This window comes from Schistocerca serialis, chromosome 5, assembly GCF_023864345.2.
Source record: "Schistocerca serialis cubense isolate TAMUIC-IGC-003099 chromosome 5, iqSchSeri2.2, whole genome shotgun sequence".
In the NCBI taxonomy this organism is placed as follows: Eukaryota; Metazoa; Arthropoda; class Insecta; order Orthoptera; family Acrididae; genus Schistocerca; species Schistocerca serialis.
Window position 1 is genome coordinate 603,836,969 of NC_064642.1, and position 14,699 is coordinate 603,851,667.

Genomic DNA, 14,699 nt, shown 5'->3' on the forward strand with positions numbered 1-14,699 from the left:
TCCACCCAAGGGGGTGGGGGCCGGAGGTCACGTGTACTATCATTTGATGTCCTCTTTTGAGCTTACGAACTCGTCTTATCCACCATTTTTACCGGATGTATAGTTTTCGAGATAATCTCATCCGAAACTTATGATAGCCATCCAATGGTGTTACAAAAAGGTACGGCCAAACTTTCAGGAAACATTCCTCACACACAAATAAAGAAAAGATGTTATGTGGACATGTGTCCGGAAACGCTTAATTTCCATGTTAGAGCTCATTTTACTTTCGTCAGTATGTAGTGTACTTCCTCGATTCACCGCCAGTTGGCGCAATTGAAGGAAGGTAATGTTGACTTCGGTGCTTGTGTTGACATGCGACTCATTGCTCTACAGTACTAGTATCAAGCACATTACTACGTAGGATCAACAGGTTAGTGTTCATCACGAACGTGGTTTTGCAGTCAGTGCAATGTTTACAAATGCGGAGTTGACAGATGCCCATTTGATGTATGGGTTAGCACGGGGCAACAGCCGTGGCGCGGTACGTTTGTATCGAGACAGATTTCCAGAACGAAGGTGTCCGACAGGAAGACGTCCGAAGCAATTGATCGGCGTCTTATGGAGCACGGAACATTCCAGCCTATGACTCGCGACTGGGGAATACCTAGAACGACGAGGACACCTGCAATGGACAAGGCAATTCTTTGTGTAGTTGACGATAACCCTAAAGTCAGCGTCAGAGAAGTTGCTGCTGTACAAGGTAACGTTGACCACGTCATTGTATGGAGAGTACTACGGGAGAACCAGTTGTTTCCGTATCATGTACAGCGTGTGCAGGCACTATCAGCAGCTGATTGGCCCCCACGGGTACACTTCTGCGAATGGTTCATCCAACAATGTGTCAGTCCTCATTTCAGTGCAGATGTTCTCTTTACGGATGAGGCTTCATTCCAACGTGAACAAATTGTAAATTTTCACAATCAACATGTGTGGGCTGTCGAGAATCCTCACGCAATTGTGCAATCACGTCATCAACACAGATTTTCTGTGAACGTTTGGGCAGGCATTGTTGGTGATGTCTTGATTGGACCCCATGTTCTTCCACCTACGCTCAATGGAGCACTTTATCATGATTTCATACGGGATACTCTACCTGTGCTGCTAGGACACATTTCAGTCGAAGTGTTCGTACGCTTCTCAACAACAGATCAGGTGACCGATGGATTGGTTAGAGGCGGACCAATTCCATGGCCTCCACGCTGCCCTGACCTCAGCCCTCTTCACTTTCATTTATGGGGGCATTTGAAATCTCCTGTCTACGCAACACCGGTACCAAATGTAGAGACTCTTCGTGCTCGTATTGTGGACGGCTGTGATACAATACGCCATTCTCCAGGGCTGCATCAGCGCATCAGAGATTCCATGCGACGGAGGGTGGATGCATGTATCCTCGCTAACTGAGGACATTTTGAACATTTCCTGTAACAAAGTGTTTGAAGTCACGCTGGTACGTTCTGTTGCTGTGTGTTTCCATTCCATGATTAATGTGATTTGAAGAGAAGTAATAAAATGAGCTCTAACATGGAAAGTAAGCGTTTCCGGACACATGTCCACATAACATATTTTCTTTCTTTGTGTGTGAGGAATGTTTCCTGAAAGTTTGGACGTACCTTTTTGTAACACCCTTAAACCAATGGACCGATTTACACTAAATTAGGTACACGTGTTACTTACTGGGATTCATCGAAGCTGTGGGGTCCCACAACGTGCGAATAGCCGTAATTTAATCACCCAGTATATGAGAATGAGAGCACTTAGCGACTGCAACAAACTTCAGACATTATTTCAAACCTTTGCAAAGCTTTTTCCCATTTACAACCGCCAGGAAAGTGTAAAGGTTTATTGATTACAACATTTTCGATGTTCATCCAGTAAAACTGCCGCATTAGTCATGAAATTTAAATTTCTTGCCGGTCGGAGTGGGCGAGCGGTTCTAGGCGCTTCAGTACGGAACCGCGAGACCGCTACGGTCGCAGGTTCGAATCCTGCCTCGGGCATGGATGTGGGTGATGTCCTTAGGTTAGTTAGGTTTAAGCAGTTCTAAGTTCTAGGGGACTGATGACCTCAAAAGTTAAGTCCCATAGTGCTCAGAGCCATTTGAACCATTTTTTTTGTTTTATTACTTCTTTGTTACTAACTTTATTTGCAGCACTTTCTGCAGATAGTATTCACACATGGCACTGAATGTCCTAGCAAAAGTATACCAGTGTGTGACACTTAGCTCATCATAAATGATCTTTTAATTTATAACTTCTTTTTAAATTTTTGGTAAGGTCTTATGGGACCAAAGTGCTGAGGTCATCGGTACCTAAGCCTACACACTACTTAATCTAACTTAAACTATGTTACGCTATGGACAACACACACACCCATGCCCGAGGGAGAACTCGGACCTTCTGCGGGGGGAGCCGCACTGACCGTGAGTTGTTTATATCCATAAACTAGTCTTCTAGCCATTTTAGGCTAATCTTTAGATGGTTCGTGCAGATATCACGTATTTATTTCTCGTATCGAGTCGCTTGGTACAGATTCTCCGACAAGAAGATAGCAAAAGTAAATATTGTGGTCCTCAGACGACAAAACTTCTCTTTCTTTTACAACAGAAATATAATCTTACTTTGCGCAAGAACTGAGTAACAACGTCCTTGAATGATATCTAAGCATCCCTCTCACTCAAGGTAATGTCTTCTTCAAATTTGGAATCGAAATTCATTTTTCTAATGTCAGGTCCAACCAAGAAGAACCATAGAGCTTGTCATGATAGTTACGATATATAACAACATGAGCAACCTTGTAACCGAAATATCTTTTCCAGTTACTATCACTTGAATTTGTAAATATTGAGTGTCAAGCAGAAAAAATCTACATGTACATCCACAAGATTACTCTGCAATTAATAATTAGGTGCCTGGCGAAGGGTGATATGGTTTATTTCCTAACGTATTATGATTCAGCTCACCAAAAAGGACAAAAACAAACTATTTCCATAAAAGAAACTTTAGCAACATTGGCCTGTGTTATTTAAGATCTTACAAGAGGGCTGTTGTGTTTGGTGAGGGCCAAATACAAAACGACAGAAACTTGTGATGTGTCGGTAATACAGGTGGCTAATTAAAAAAATATAACACGTTACAAGTTTATTAACACCAATGGCGAAGCGTCCACTAAGGCTCAGGTTACCCAAAAAATTCCAATATAATTCGTCCACACTGAATTTAATCCGGTCTGATCACATACCCTCGTAAATGTTTTCAAACATTTTACGTTTGAATTTGGCATATGCTCCCACCAGTATAACGCATCACTCCTCCAGCTTTGCAACCAATAGCAACTCGGAATCCCGTGCTTGTTACGAGCATGCGTAGTAAGACCGTTTCTTTCACGGGGCGGCGTGGGGTATCTACAGCGTGAGTATGGTTCTTAAAAGCTGACGTCTCATTTGTTTCAAATTCTCGCCAGTAGGTGGATACACACCTAAGTGCAATGACAAGTCGTTCAGCAATTCCCTAACAGATAGCTCTGCTTCGCATTATCTAGCACGGTAGCAGCAAGCCGGGCAGAATGAGAAAGCATCAACTTTTAATTTAAGTGTTTATTTTAAACACAAATAACAAGAAGGCATTCGCAGTTCATAGCAAATAAATGTGAATGCATCGCTGTATGTGGTTTCAGGATGATAGGGAATACCGTATGTATTTTCACTGTTCCTCAGATTAAAATTTAGCAGTGTTCTTATTTCAAACATTGGTAGTTCCGTACCGTGTCTGTAGGTTTTCGTATCAACAATAGTGTACATGCTCCTGGTGGTACCTGTAATGGAATTTTGTAGTTAAAAAGGAGTAAGTAATAGACGACGTCGCGCACGCATCTCAACGCCGCTCCGCTCCGTCTCGCTACCGCTGTCGTCATGTCCCGCACAAAGCAAGCCGCCCACAAGTCCACCGGCAGAAAGGCGCCGCTCAAACAGCTCGCCACCAAGGCGGCGAGGAAGAGCGCGCACGCCACCGGCGGCGTCAAGAAGCCCCACGACTACAGGCCCTGCACTGTCGCCCTGCGGGAAAACCGCCGCCACCGAAAGAGCACAGAGCTGCTCATCCGCAAGCTGCCCTTCCAGCGCCTCGTGCGCGAGATCGCCCAGGACTTCAAGACCGACCAACTCTTCCAGAGCTCCGCCGTCATGGCCCTGCAGGAGGCCAACGAGGCCTACCTCGTCGGCCTCAACCATTAACAAGAGACGATTGTCATTTTCCAGACATTTCATGAAGATGGGCAATGACCGACTAATACACTACCGACCATTAAAATTGCTACACCAAGAGATAACGTGCTACAGACGCGAAATTTAACCGACAGGAAGAAGATGCTGGGATATGCAAGTGATTAGCTTTTCAGAGCATTCACAAATGGTTAGCGCCCGTGGCGACACCTACAACGTGCTGACATGAGGAAAGTTTCCAACCGATTTCTCATACACAAACTGCAGATGACCGGCGTTGCCTGGTGAAACGTTGTAGTGATGCCCCGTGAAACGAGGAGAAATGCGTACCATTATGTTTCCGACTTTGATAAATGTCGGATTTTAGCCTATCGCGATTGCGGTTTATCGTATCGCGACATTGCTGCTCACGTTGGTCGAGATACAATGACTGTTCGTAGAATATGGAATCGGTGGGTTCAGGAGGGTAATACGGAACGCCGTGCTGGATCCCAACGGCCTCGTATCACTAACAGTCGAGATGACAGTCATCTAAACAGCATGGCTGTAACGGGTCGTGCAGCCACGTCTCGCTCCCTGAGTCAACAGATGGGGACCTTTGCAAGACAACAACCATCTGCACGAAGAGTTCGACGACGTTAGCAGCAGCATGCACTATTAACTCGGAGACTATGGCTGCGGTTACTCTTGACGCTGCTTCACAGACAGGAGCTCCTGCGGTGGTGTACTCAACGACGAACCTGGGTGCACGAATGGCAAAACATCATTTTTTCGGATGAATCCAGGTTCTGTTTACACCATCGTGATGGTCGCATCCGTGTTTGGCGACATCCCGGTGAACGGAAATTGGAAGCGTGTATTCGTCATCGCCATACAGGCGTATCACCAGGCGTGATGGTATGGTGTGCCATTGGTTACACGTCTCGGTCACCTCTTGTTCGCATTGATGGCACTTTTAACAGTGCACGTTACATCTCAGACCCGTGGCTCCACCCTCATTCGATCCCTACGATACCCTACATTTCAGCAGGATAATGCACGAACACATGTTGCAGGTCCTCTGCGGGCCTTTCTAGATACAGAAAATGTTCGACTGCTACCCTGGCCAGCACATTCTCCACATCTCTCAGCAACTGAATACGTCTGGTCAATGGTGGGCGAGCAACTGGCTCGTCACAATACGCCAGTCACTACTCTTGATGAACTGTGGTACCGTGTTGAAGCCGCAGCCAAGCTCTCTTTGACTCAATGCCCTGGCGTATCAAGTCAGTTATTACGGCCAGAGGTGCGGTAGCGTTCTCGCTTCCCACGCCCGGGTTCCCGGGTTCGATTCCCGGTGGGGTCAGGAATTTTCTCTGCCTCGTGATGACTGGGTGTTGTGTGATGTCCTTAGGTTAGTTAGGTTTAAGTAGTTCTAAGTTCTAGGGGACTGTTGACCATAGATGTGAAGTCCCATAGTGCTCAGAGCCTGATTTCTCAGGATCTATGCACCCAAATTGCGTGAAAATGTAATCACATGTCAGTTGTAGTATAATATATTTGTCCAATGAATACCCGTTTATCAACTGCTTTTCTTCTTTATGTAGCAATTTTAATGGCCAGTATTGTATTTAAATTAATACCTTATAACGCATAGAATTTCTGACTACCTCTAACTGTCATGTTCGCGTTTATTTCATCACAAGATCCACAAAATTTTTTAACTGTAAGCACTGAATTCTTCTCACATCTTTCGTTGGAAGATAATCTCCTGGAGAAAAAACGAAACCCGACGCCATGTCTGTCTATTGAAAAACCTTACGGAAAATTTGTAAGACGCTTCCAAGCACAATGGTACAATTCAAAAAAGTGGCTAAGTGTCAGCGTTGTAAGGAAAAACCGTTTTGAATGGCGTAAGTGAGGAGTAGGTGAAGAGAGTATCCAAACTTTACTTTCGAAAGCTATACAGCATGAATGTTGCATTTCACTTATTACAGCGGCTGTTAAATACTGTCAGTTACGTGCAGTAAGAACTGACAATGCTCTTTTAGATGCAACGGGACTGGAAGGTTTGAAACACTGCGAGAAGTTTGACCGAAACACACGTATAATGAGGACGCTTATTTCGGCTATATACCTTTTAGCAGGGCTAGAGTTAGCTCTTCGATGTCATGAAGGATCTGAGGTATCAGTAAATAAAGAAAATTATTTAGAACTTTTGGATTTCTTGGCAGAAGGAGATCCATACATGAAATATCATTTAGCATTCGATGGAGTAAGGTACACACAGAATGAAGTAATAGCTTGTATTACGGATGTTATTAAAGAACAAATTCCAAGTGAAGTTAAATATAGTACCTTTAAATCGGTACCATCCGACGAAACAACGGTAGTCTCACCAAAAGGTCAAATGAGTGTAATTTTTGGTTTTTGCAAATAACGTATCAAGATAAATACAAGAGAAATTCATAGGTTTTTATGACCTATCCAAAGACCAGAGTGCACAAGGCATAGCCACTGTTTTATTGCAAGTGCTAAGTAGTTGAAATATCGATTAAAACAGATTAGTGTCCCACCATGTAGCAGCTGCAGTGCAATGGCAGCGAAAAATTACTGTGTATTCTACTGGGAAACAAGCATATCCTCATGCTCTCTTTACTTATTGCTACGCACATCAATTGAACCTAGTCCTCCTCTATACTTGCAAAAATAACGCAAGTAAAAATTTTTGTGGCGAATCTATCAGAATTTCACGCATTTTAGTCGTTCTAGTAAAAGAAATGAACTTCTGCGGGAAAGGGGATGTAAACAACCAAGCCTTTGTGAAAGTAGATGGAATTTTCATTCATGCCCTGTTGTTGTTGTTGTTGTTGTTGTTGTTGTGGTCCTCAGTACTGAGACTGGTTTGATGCAGCTCTCCATGCTACTCTATACTGTGCAAGCTGCTTCATATCCCAGTACCTACTGCAAGCTGGTCTAGCGGTTCTAGGCGCTCAGTCCGGAGCCGCGCGACTGCTTCGGTCGCAGGTTCGAATCCTGCCTCGGGCATGGATGTGTGTGATGTCCTTAGGTTAGTTAGGTTTAAGTAGTTCTAAGTTCTAGGGGACTGATGACCACAGATGTTAAGTCCCATAGTGCTCAGAGCCATTTGAACCATTTGAACCTACTGCAAGCTACATCCTTCTGCATCTGCTTAGTGTATTCATCTCTTGGTCTCCCTGTACGATTTTTACCCTCCACACTGCCCTCCAATACCAAATTGGTGATTCCTTGATGGCTCAGAACATGTCCTACCAACCGATCCCTTCCTCTAGTCAAGTTGTGCCACAAATTCCTCTTCTCCACAATTCTATTCAATACCACCTCATTAGTTATGTGATCTACACATCTAATCTTCAGCATTCTTCTGCAGCACAATTCGAAAGCTTCTATTCTCTTCTTGTCTAAACTATTTATTGTCCATGTTTCACTTCCATACATGGCTACACGCCATACAAATACTTTCAGAAACGACTTCCTGACACATAAATATATACTCGATGTTAACAAATTTCTCTTCTTCATGCCCTGTACAAACCATTATTCTTCATTACACATTCCTGCGAGCTGCACTTAATGATGTGGTGAACAGTGAAGGGTGGGATGATAATTCTTTACATTAGCAATAGGGCTAAATAGTATGCTGGATGATCAAACTTTTCTTTTTCTGCTGCAGCCGTACAATTCGATTTTCCAGCATACAAGTACAGTGTTTGACATATTGCAAAGTAAAACATTGGAAACTGCATTACGGCTGTTGAACGATTAAGATATGACGTAATTATTCTGAAATGCATAGTGGAGACTTATAATTTCAGCAGGATAACGTGAAATTAATTTTAACGAAACAGAAGAAAGAATTCAGAAATTGAGAAAGCTAGCATTCGAAATACATAATTTGCACAGTAGTAGTAAATATGTAAAATAGATTCCAGGACTTTCATGAAACATATCTTACAGAACTTGTAAATGAGAGAAAGTTCTCAGATTATAGTAGGCCAAAATATTGCCCGATATGAGAAGTTTAAAAAGAGCTTAAAATATATCGTTTCTATGACTCTGAAAAATTGAAAGGAGAACTTTCGTTTGTTTACATGATAAATGCCTACAGCCTAAGGACCTCCTTAATCCATTACAAACAATGGATTAAAAAACGTGTTCTCTGAATATGTGAAATTACTGTCGTTGCTTCTTGCAATTGCTGCAACCACTACGTCTTCCAAAAGTAGCATGAATACATTAAAACGAGGTAAAACCTATCTTCGCAACATATTGACAAATGACGTACTGTCAAACTTGGCGATTTTGGTAGCACAGGAAGAAACTGTGAAAGTTTCAACCAAATATCAGGAGTTCATATCTCGTGTTATCGATGTTTACGGCCAAAAAAAGGTACAGGACGACGGAACTAATATATAAAAAGGTGTAACGGTGAGTCACTGTGTGTTATACTTTTGTTAATGTATAGCTGTTTAATACTTTATGCATCTATTTATAACAATTTCTGTAGTAGCCTCGATCTTTGGGGATGGGTGATACTTCTCTGTCATTTCGCATTCTCTGTTTCATTGCTTCCACTATTGAAATCTTCTGCACTTTTTCACCTCGGTACGGCACTTGCTGCTTTGGGCCCTCGTCCTGACTTGGTTCAAGATGCACGAAGCTTCTTGGTTTGGGCTTCGGTAAGCCATGTTACGTAATCACGAGAAAAGGAGATACCTCACGAATTGACAGACATCATTTTTCTGTAATACGTATTGGGACACCGTACAGTAGCTCCGTGCAGCGGACATTGCCAGGAAACGAGCTGGCTGGCTCCAAACACTCGCGGTCATCGCTGCCGTCTTCTGTTTCAACAATGGAGATGCAGCCGCGGTAACCACGGAAACACTTGGTGCTAAGCCTGTGAACCGCTATGTTCGCCCTGCTCAGCGCTGCGCTTCGTGATTTAGCCGCCGGCCTTCTCTTCTGGTAAGTCGCCGCGAGCGCCTGCAGAGCCGCACGATTCGCAGTCTCACACTGTCAGCACAGCGCGCCGTCCGCCCCCCGGTAGTTGAGTGGTCAGCGCGACAGAATGTCAAGCCTAAGCATCCAGGTTCGATTCCCGGCTGGGCCGGAGATTTTTCTCCGCTCAGGGACTCGGTGTTGTGTTGTCCTAATCATCATCATTTCATGCTCATCGACGCGCAAGTCGCCGAAGTGGCGTCAAATCAAAATACTTGCACCCGGCGGACGGTCTACCCGACGGGAGGCCCTAGTCACACGACATTCACACTCAGCAGAGTGCGTTCTCGCAGTCGTGCGGTGTGGCTGCAGCTCTTTAATAGTATAACTGATGGGTCAAGGGCACGGTCCGAATCCACTGGCCGCCGTGGTGGCCGTGCGGTTTTAAGTGCTACATTCTGCAACCACGCGACCGCTTTTTTTTTTTTTTTTTTTGTATTCCACTCGTCGGCTTCGACCAGTGACATTCTGTGTGAGGTCATGAATTTACGTTGTGAAGCACGTGAGCAGCCTGCTAGTAAATCTTATCTGTAGTTGCCTTAGTAACTGGTGCGAACTGTACTGTTTATTCCAAACATGTAGTGAGTTGGAACGGCGTAGTTAGGCAGGAAAATGAAAGAACCAATTAAACTGTTCCTACAGAAACAATTAGCAATGGTACTTATACTCTTTGTTCCACAAATAGTTGGCTGTTCCTTCCAGTATAATGCACGATTTCCGAGGGTGAAGTTGATCAGGAACCTAATACCATAGCTGAAATTATTGAGAGTGAAACGATTAGTGAAGCTAGGAACAATCGTGTTTCTCACACATATTTGGTTGTTTTTCGAATGTGGTAGGTTTTTCGAGGGTGAGGTTAGGTAGGAACCTCAGAGCACAGCTCAAATTATTGCGAGTGAAACGAGTAGTGATCAAAGTAGTAATCTTGGTACTTACAAATTTTGTAACTTTCTTCAGAATGTGACGTGATGAAGGCGCTGAATATTTGCAATGGATTGATTACTAGGGGGCGATTTATTGTTAGCGGTGGCGAACTCTTATGGCGGAATTTGGTTTATAGTAACGGTTCAGTTGAATGGGGTCAAAGCGTATTTGAAGTGGACTGATTTGTAGTGGGCCTTTTATTGTTAGCGGTGGCGGACTCTTGCGGTGGATGTTTGTGTTTATGATTTGGTTTACAGTAAAGGTTCAGTTGAATGGGATCAAGTCTTTGGCAGTTCAAAAAGTGGTTCAAATGGCTCTGAGCACTATGGGACTTAACGTCTATGGTCATCAGTCCCCTAGAACTTAGAACTACTTAAACCTAACCAACCTAAGGACATCACACAACACCCAGTCATCACGAGTCAGAGAAAATCCCTGACCCCGTCGGGAATTGAACCCGGGGACCCGGGCGTCTTGGGCAGTTGTGGTTTTTCTTTTTCGTGTTAGTTTTCAATTGCAATTTGTTAGGTACAAACAAAGTCCATACGAACGGAACCCTTATAGGATCACGGTGTCGTCCGTTCGTCATGCTGTCTGTCTGTCTGTCCATCCGACTATCAACACCTTTCTTCTCGGGAGCGGGCGGACGTATGAAGTTGCAATTTATTAAGGTATCCAGCCCCTCGGGAACGTAAAAAAGTGAAGGTTCTTAGTCAAAGCAGACAAAATATACGTCCTATTATGTGACAAACACTGAGGCGACAAAAGTCATGGAATAGCGATACGCACAAGCAAAGATGGCAGTAGTATCGCGTACACAAGTTTTAAAAGGGCAGTGCATCGACGAAGCTCTCATTTGTACCCAGGTGATTCATGTGAAAAGATTTCCGACGTGACTATGGCCGCACGAAGGGAATTAACAGACTTTGAAAGTGGACTGTCAGTGGGAGCTAGACGTGTTGGAAATTCCATTTCGGAAATCTTTAGGGAATTCAGTATCGACGGCCGGAGTGGCCGAGCGGTTCTAGGCGCTACAGTCTGGAACGGCGCCACCGCAACGGTCGCAGGTTCGAATCCTGCCTCGGGCATGGATGTGTGTGATGTCCTTAGGTTAGTTAGGTTTAAGCAGTGCCAAGTTCTAGGGGACTGATGACCACAGCAGTTAAGTCCCATAGTGCTCAGAGCCTTTTGAACCATTTTTGAATTCAGGATCCCGCATTGTTAAGATCGTGCCGAGAATACTAAATTTGAGGCATTATCTCTCACCATGGACAACGCAGTGGCCGACGGCCTTCATTTAACTACCGAGATCAGCAGCTTTTGCGTAGAGTTGTCATTGCTAATACACAACCATCACTGAGTAAAAGAACCGCAGAAATCAATGTAGGACGTACGACGACTGTACCCTTCAGCACAGTGCGGCGAATTTTGGCGGTAATTGTCTATGGCAACAAACGACCGACGCGAATGCCTTTGCCAAAGCACGACGTCGCCTACAGCTCCTTTCCTTGGCTCGTGACCGTAGCGGTTGGACCCTAGACGAACGGAATACCGTGGCACGGTCATATCTGTCCCGATTTCTGTTGGTAACACCGGACGGTAGGATTAGAGTGTAGCGCAGACCCCACGAAAACATGGTCCCAAGTTGTCAATTATTGGGTCTAATGAAGCAGGGGATACAACCCGTTGGCTTTGACAAATGACGTCAGAATTGGCCAGAGAGCATTTACGACAAAGATGAAAGAGCTGAGAAGAACGTTCAGAAAAAAAGGAATGCGAGAAACGAAAACTATAGTTGACATATATAAGGGCCAGTAGTATTTTCATGTTAACGATATCGCGTGTTTGTATCTTATTATTTCTCCGGATAATAAAATGGAAAAAATGAATGAAATATATTAGTATCAAAGAATACATCACGTCACATGTATATGAGTTGTGTATCGAAGCTCATTCGAACTGTATTACTTAAGTACAGTACGGAATACAAGTTTGGCGTACGTCGATTTCTTCGTTTCGACTAGCATTACTGTCCTGTTGTTCACTTGAACGATGTCTCCTATGATTAAGTAAAACCTAAATGGAATACGGGATACAAATTGTAATTGAGTTGTTCATTTCGTCTCCGCTATTACTAACAGTCTAGTCTTATGTACATATCAGTACTACTGATGACAGAAGGAGCTTCGTACGTAATATTTGTATACCATACTTCCGTTGACCTCTATATATGTACACTGCTAACGAAAAGGTGGAAATAGACATACGTTACATTTTCAACCTGTACCTCAGTTGAACTAAGCGAAGAGGCAATAAGACGACACATATACAATTTGATCCCGTACTTCACTGTGGGGTAATTTCCTTTTGTCACCTTCGACGCTAATAGTATCCCATTCTTTACTTGAGCTATATAGCTATACGCAACATTTGTATCTTGCTCTCCAATTGACATATATAGTGTCAGTGTAAAGGTGAAGGACGGGATACAAATTTTAGTTGTGTCGGGGGTTTCGCCTTTAATATAGCAAGTATAGATTCGAAAATATTGTACTGATACTAGTGCTGGGAAACGAAAGAAGATCGACAGCTGAGAAATTTCTATACCCACATTCACAACAAACACAACATTACAAAAAAAACACACACACACACACATATACGCAAACACACACAGACAATGTGAAATTAGTTGAGATATTTGGGACGGTACATTTTGCCAACATGTTTAATAAAATATTTAAACGGGCAATATGTCAGCGGAATACCGTGTCTCCACGAATACTCGTCTAGGTGGCTTTGAAGTGTCGAAATCTGACGTTTCCCTTTCCCTGCAAGAGATTTCACCGCTGACCAATAACCCTCTATACTATTTGTGCAAGCCCCTGTGGATAATGATCCAAACTCAATGTTGTGGTTTACTACAAGATGTTGACAACCCCTATCCCCTAAATCCCTATATGAAGAAAACCCGTCTGAAACAACAATAGAAACCTCTGCAACGAGATCTTCAATTAAGCTAACCAAAACGTCCTTACTTCTATTCGGTGCTATTTTGAACACTACAAACTTCCCTTCAAAAAGAGTACCGGTCCACTACCGTTCCCTCACTCACACGACATTCATGCACACAGAGCCACACAGGATATCTTAAACCCCAAAAGTGATCGATTTTCATAATGTCTCTCGGGGCGATCTTAGATCTCTCGAACCACGTTCCCCTCCTAATGGATCGCCACAACTTATCTCTGCTGCTCCTCCATACAAATAAGTCGTGAGTACAGTGACGAGATACACTGGTGAGGCGCATATGTTCGCCGCACTCAGGACATCGAACGTATTCAGCAATAAGACCACACATCTGCAAGATACAAATTGTGGTCAACATGTCTTCGCCCATAGCTTGTCGTAATCCATCAAGGTTCATTGCAACAGACAAATTCATTCCTACAAACGAAAATAAGACACTAAAAATTATTCTGAAATAAGAAACTAATAGTCCAAATTACCTCAATATCACTACGAATGAAATTAAGTACCGAATGAATAAGAAACAACCAATTAATTTAATTAGATCACACGAAGAATATTTTAAGCCATACGAAGCGATAGCTTTTAGAATCACATTGAATTATTTTAATGTACAAGGATACCACTTATCAGGAACACAGAACTGCTTTATTATCTATGCCTCGAAGTGAAGACATTACTATCTATGACTAATGTGTGACGTCATTGGTCAAAGCCAACGGGTTGTATGCCCTACTTCACTAGACCCAAATTATTGACTATAAATGGTTATGATCGGCTACTTGGAGACCATCTGCAGCCATTCATGGACTTCACGTTCCCTAACGACAATGGAATTTTTATAGCTTAACCTACACATTGTCATTACTGTTCGCGATAGGTTTGAAGGACTTTCTGGACAATTCGAGAGCGAATGATTTGGCCAGCCAGATCGCCCGTCGTGAAACCTATCAAATATTTGCGGGACATAATCTTGAGCACAGAATCCCTCTTCCGACAACTACTTCCCAATTATGGGCGGTTCTAGAGGGAGCATTGCTCGGTATTTCTGCAGGGTCTTCTAACGGCTTGTTGAGATCATGCCATTTAAGATACTGCACTACTCCAGGCAAAAGGACGTCCGGCACGGTATTAGGAGGGATCCCATGACTTTTGGTCACCTTAGTGTATTTTGATACTCGCAGTCTCACTCATCAAAAACTACAAGGCATTTCGAGTCGACCTAGAATCATGAAATTTGGCAAGAAATAAAGTTTCGCAGTACAACCAAAGGGAAAAACCCGAAAATTGCGAGTTTATAACTATATCACACGAAAAAAAATCTCTTTGGTCATTTCGTATCCAACCCTAATCTTGAAATTTAAACACGACTGAAAGTTTTGTCACTGTCAATGTCGGCAACGGGCAAATATCAACTGTCTATACACGTGATTAAGTTTGTACCGAACCCTCAGTGCGCTAGTCC

General features: G+C 43.4%; 1 protein-coding gene across 1 annotated transcript in view; it reads right to left on the minus strand.

The window, feature by feature from the left end:
- The window catches only part of LOC126482365 (cell surface glycoprotein 1-like), a 1,103,416-nt gene that overhangs the window by 384,838 nt on the left and 703,879 nt on the right, over positions 1 to 14,699 (minus strand). The gene's annotated exons all lie outside the window — the stretch shown is intronic.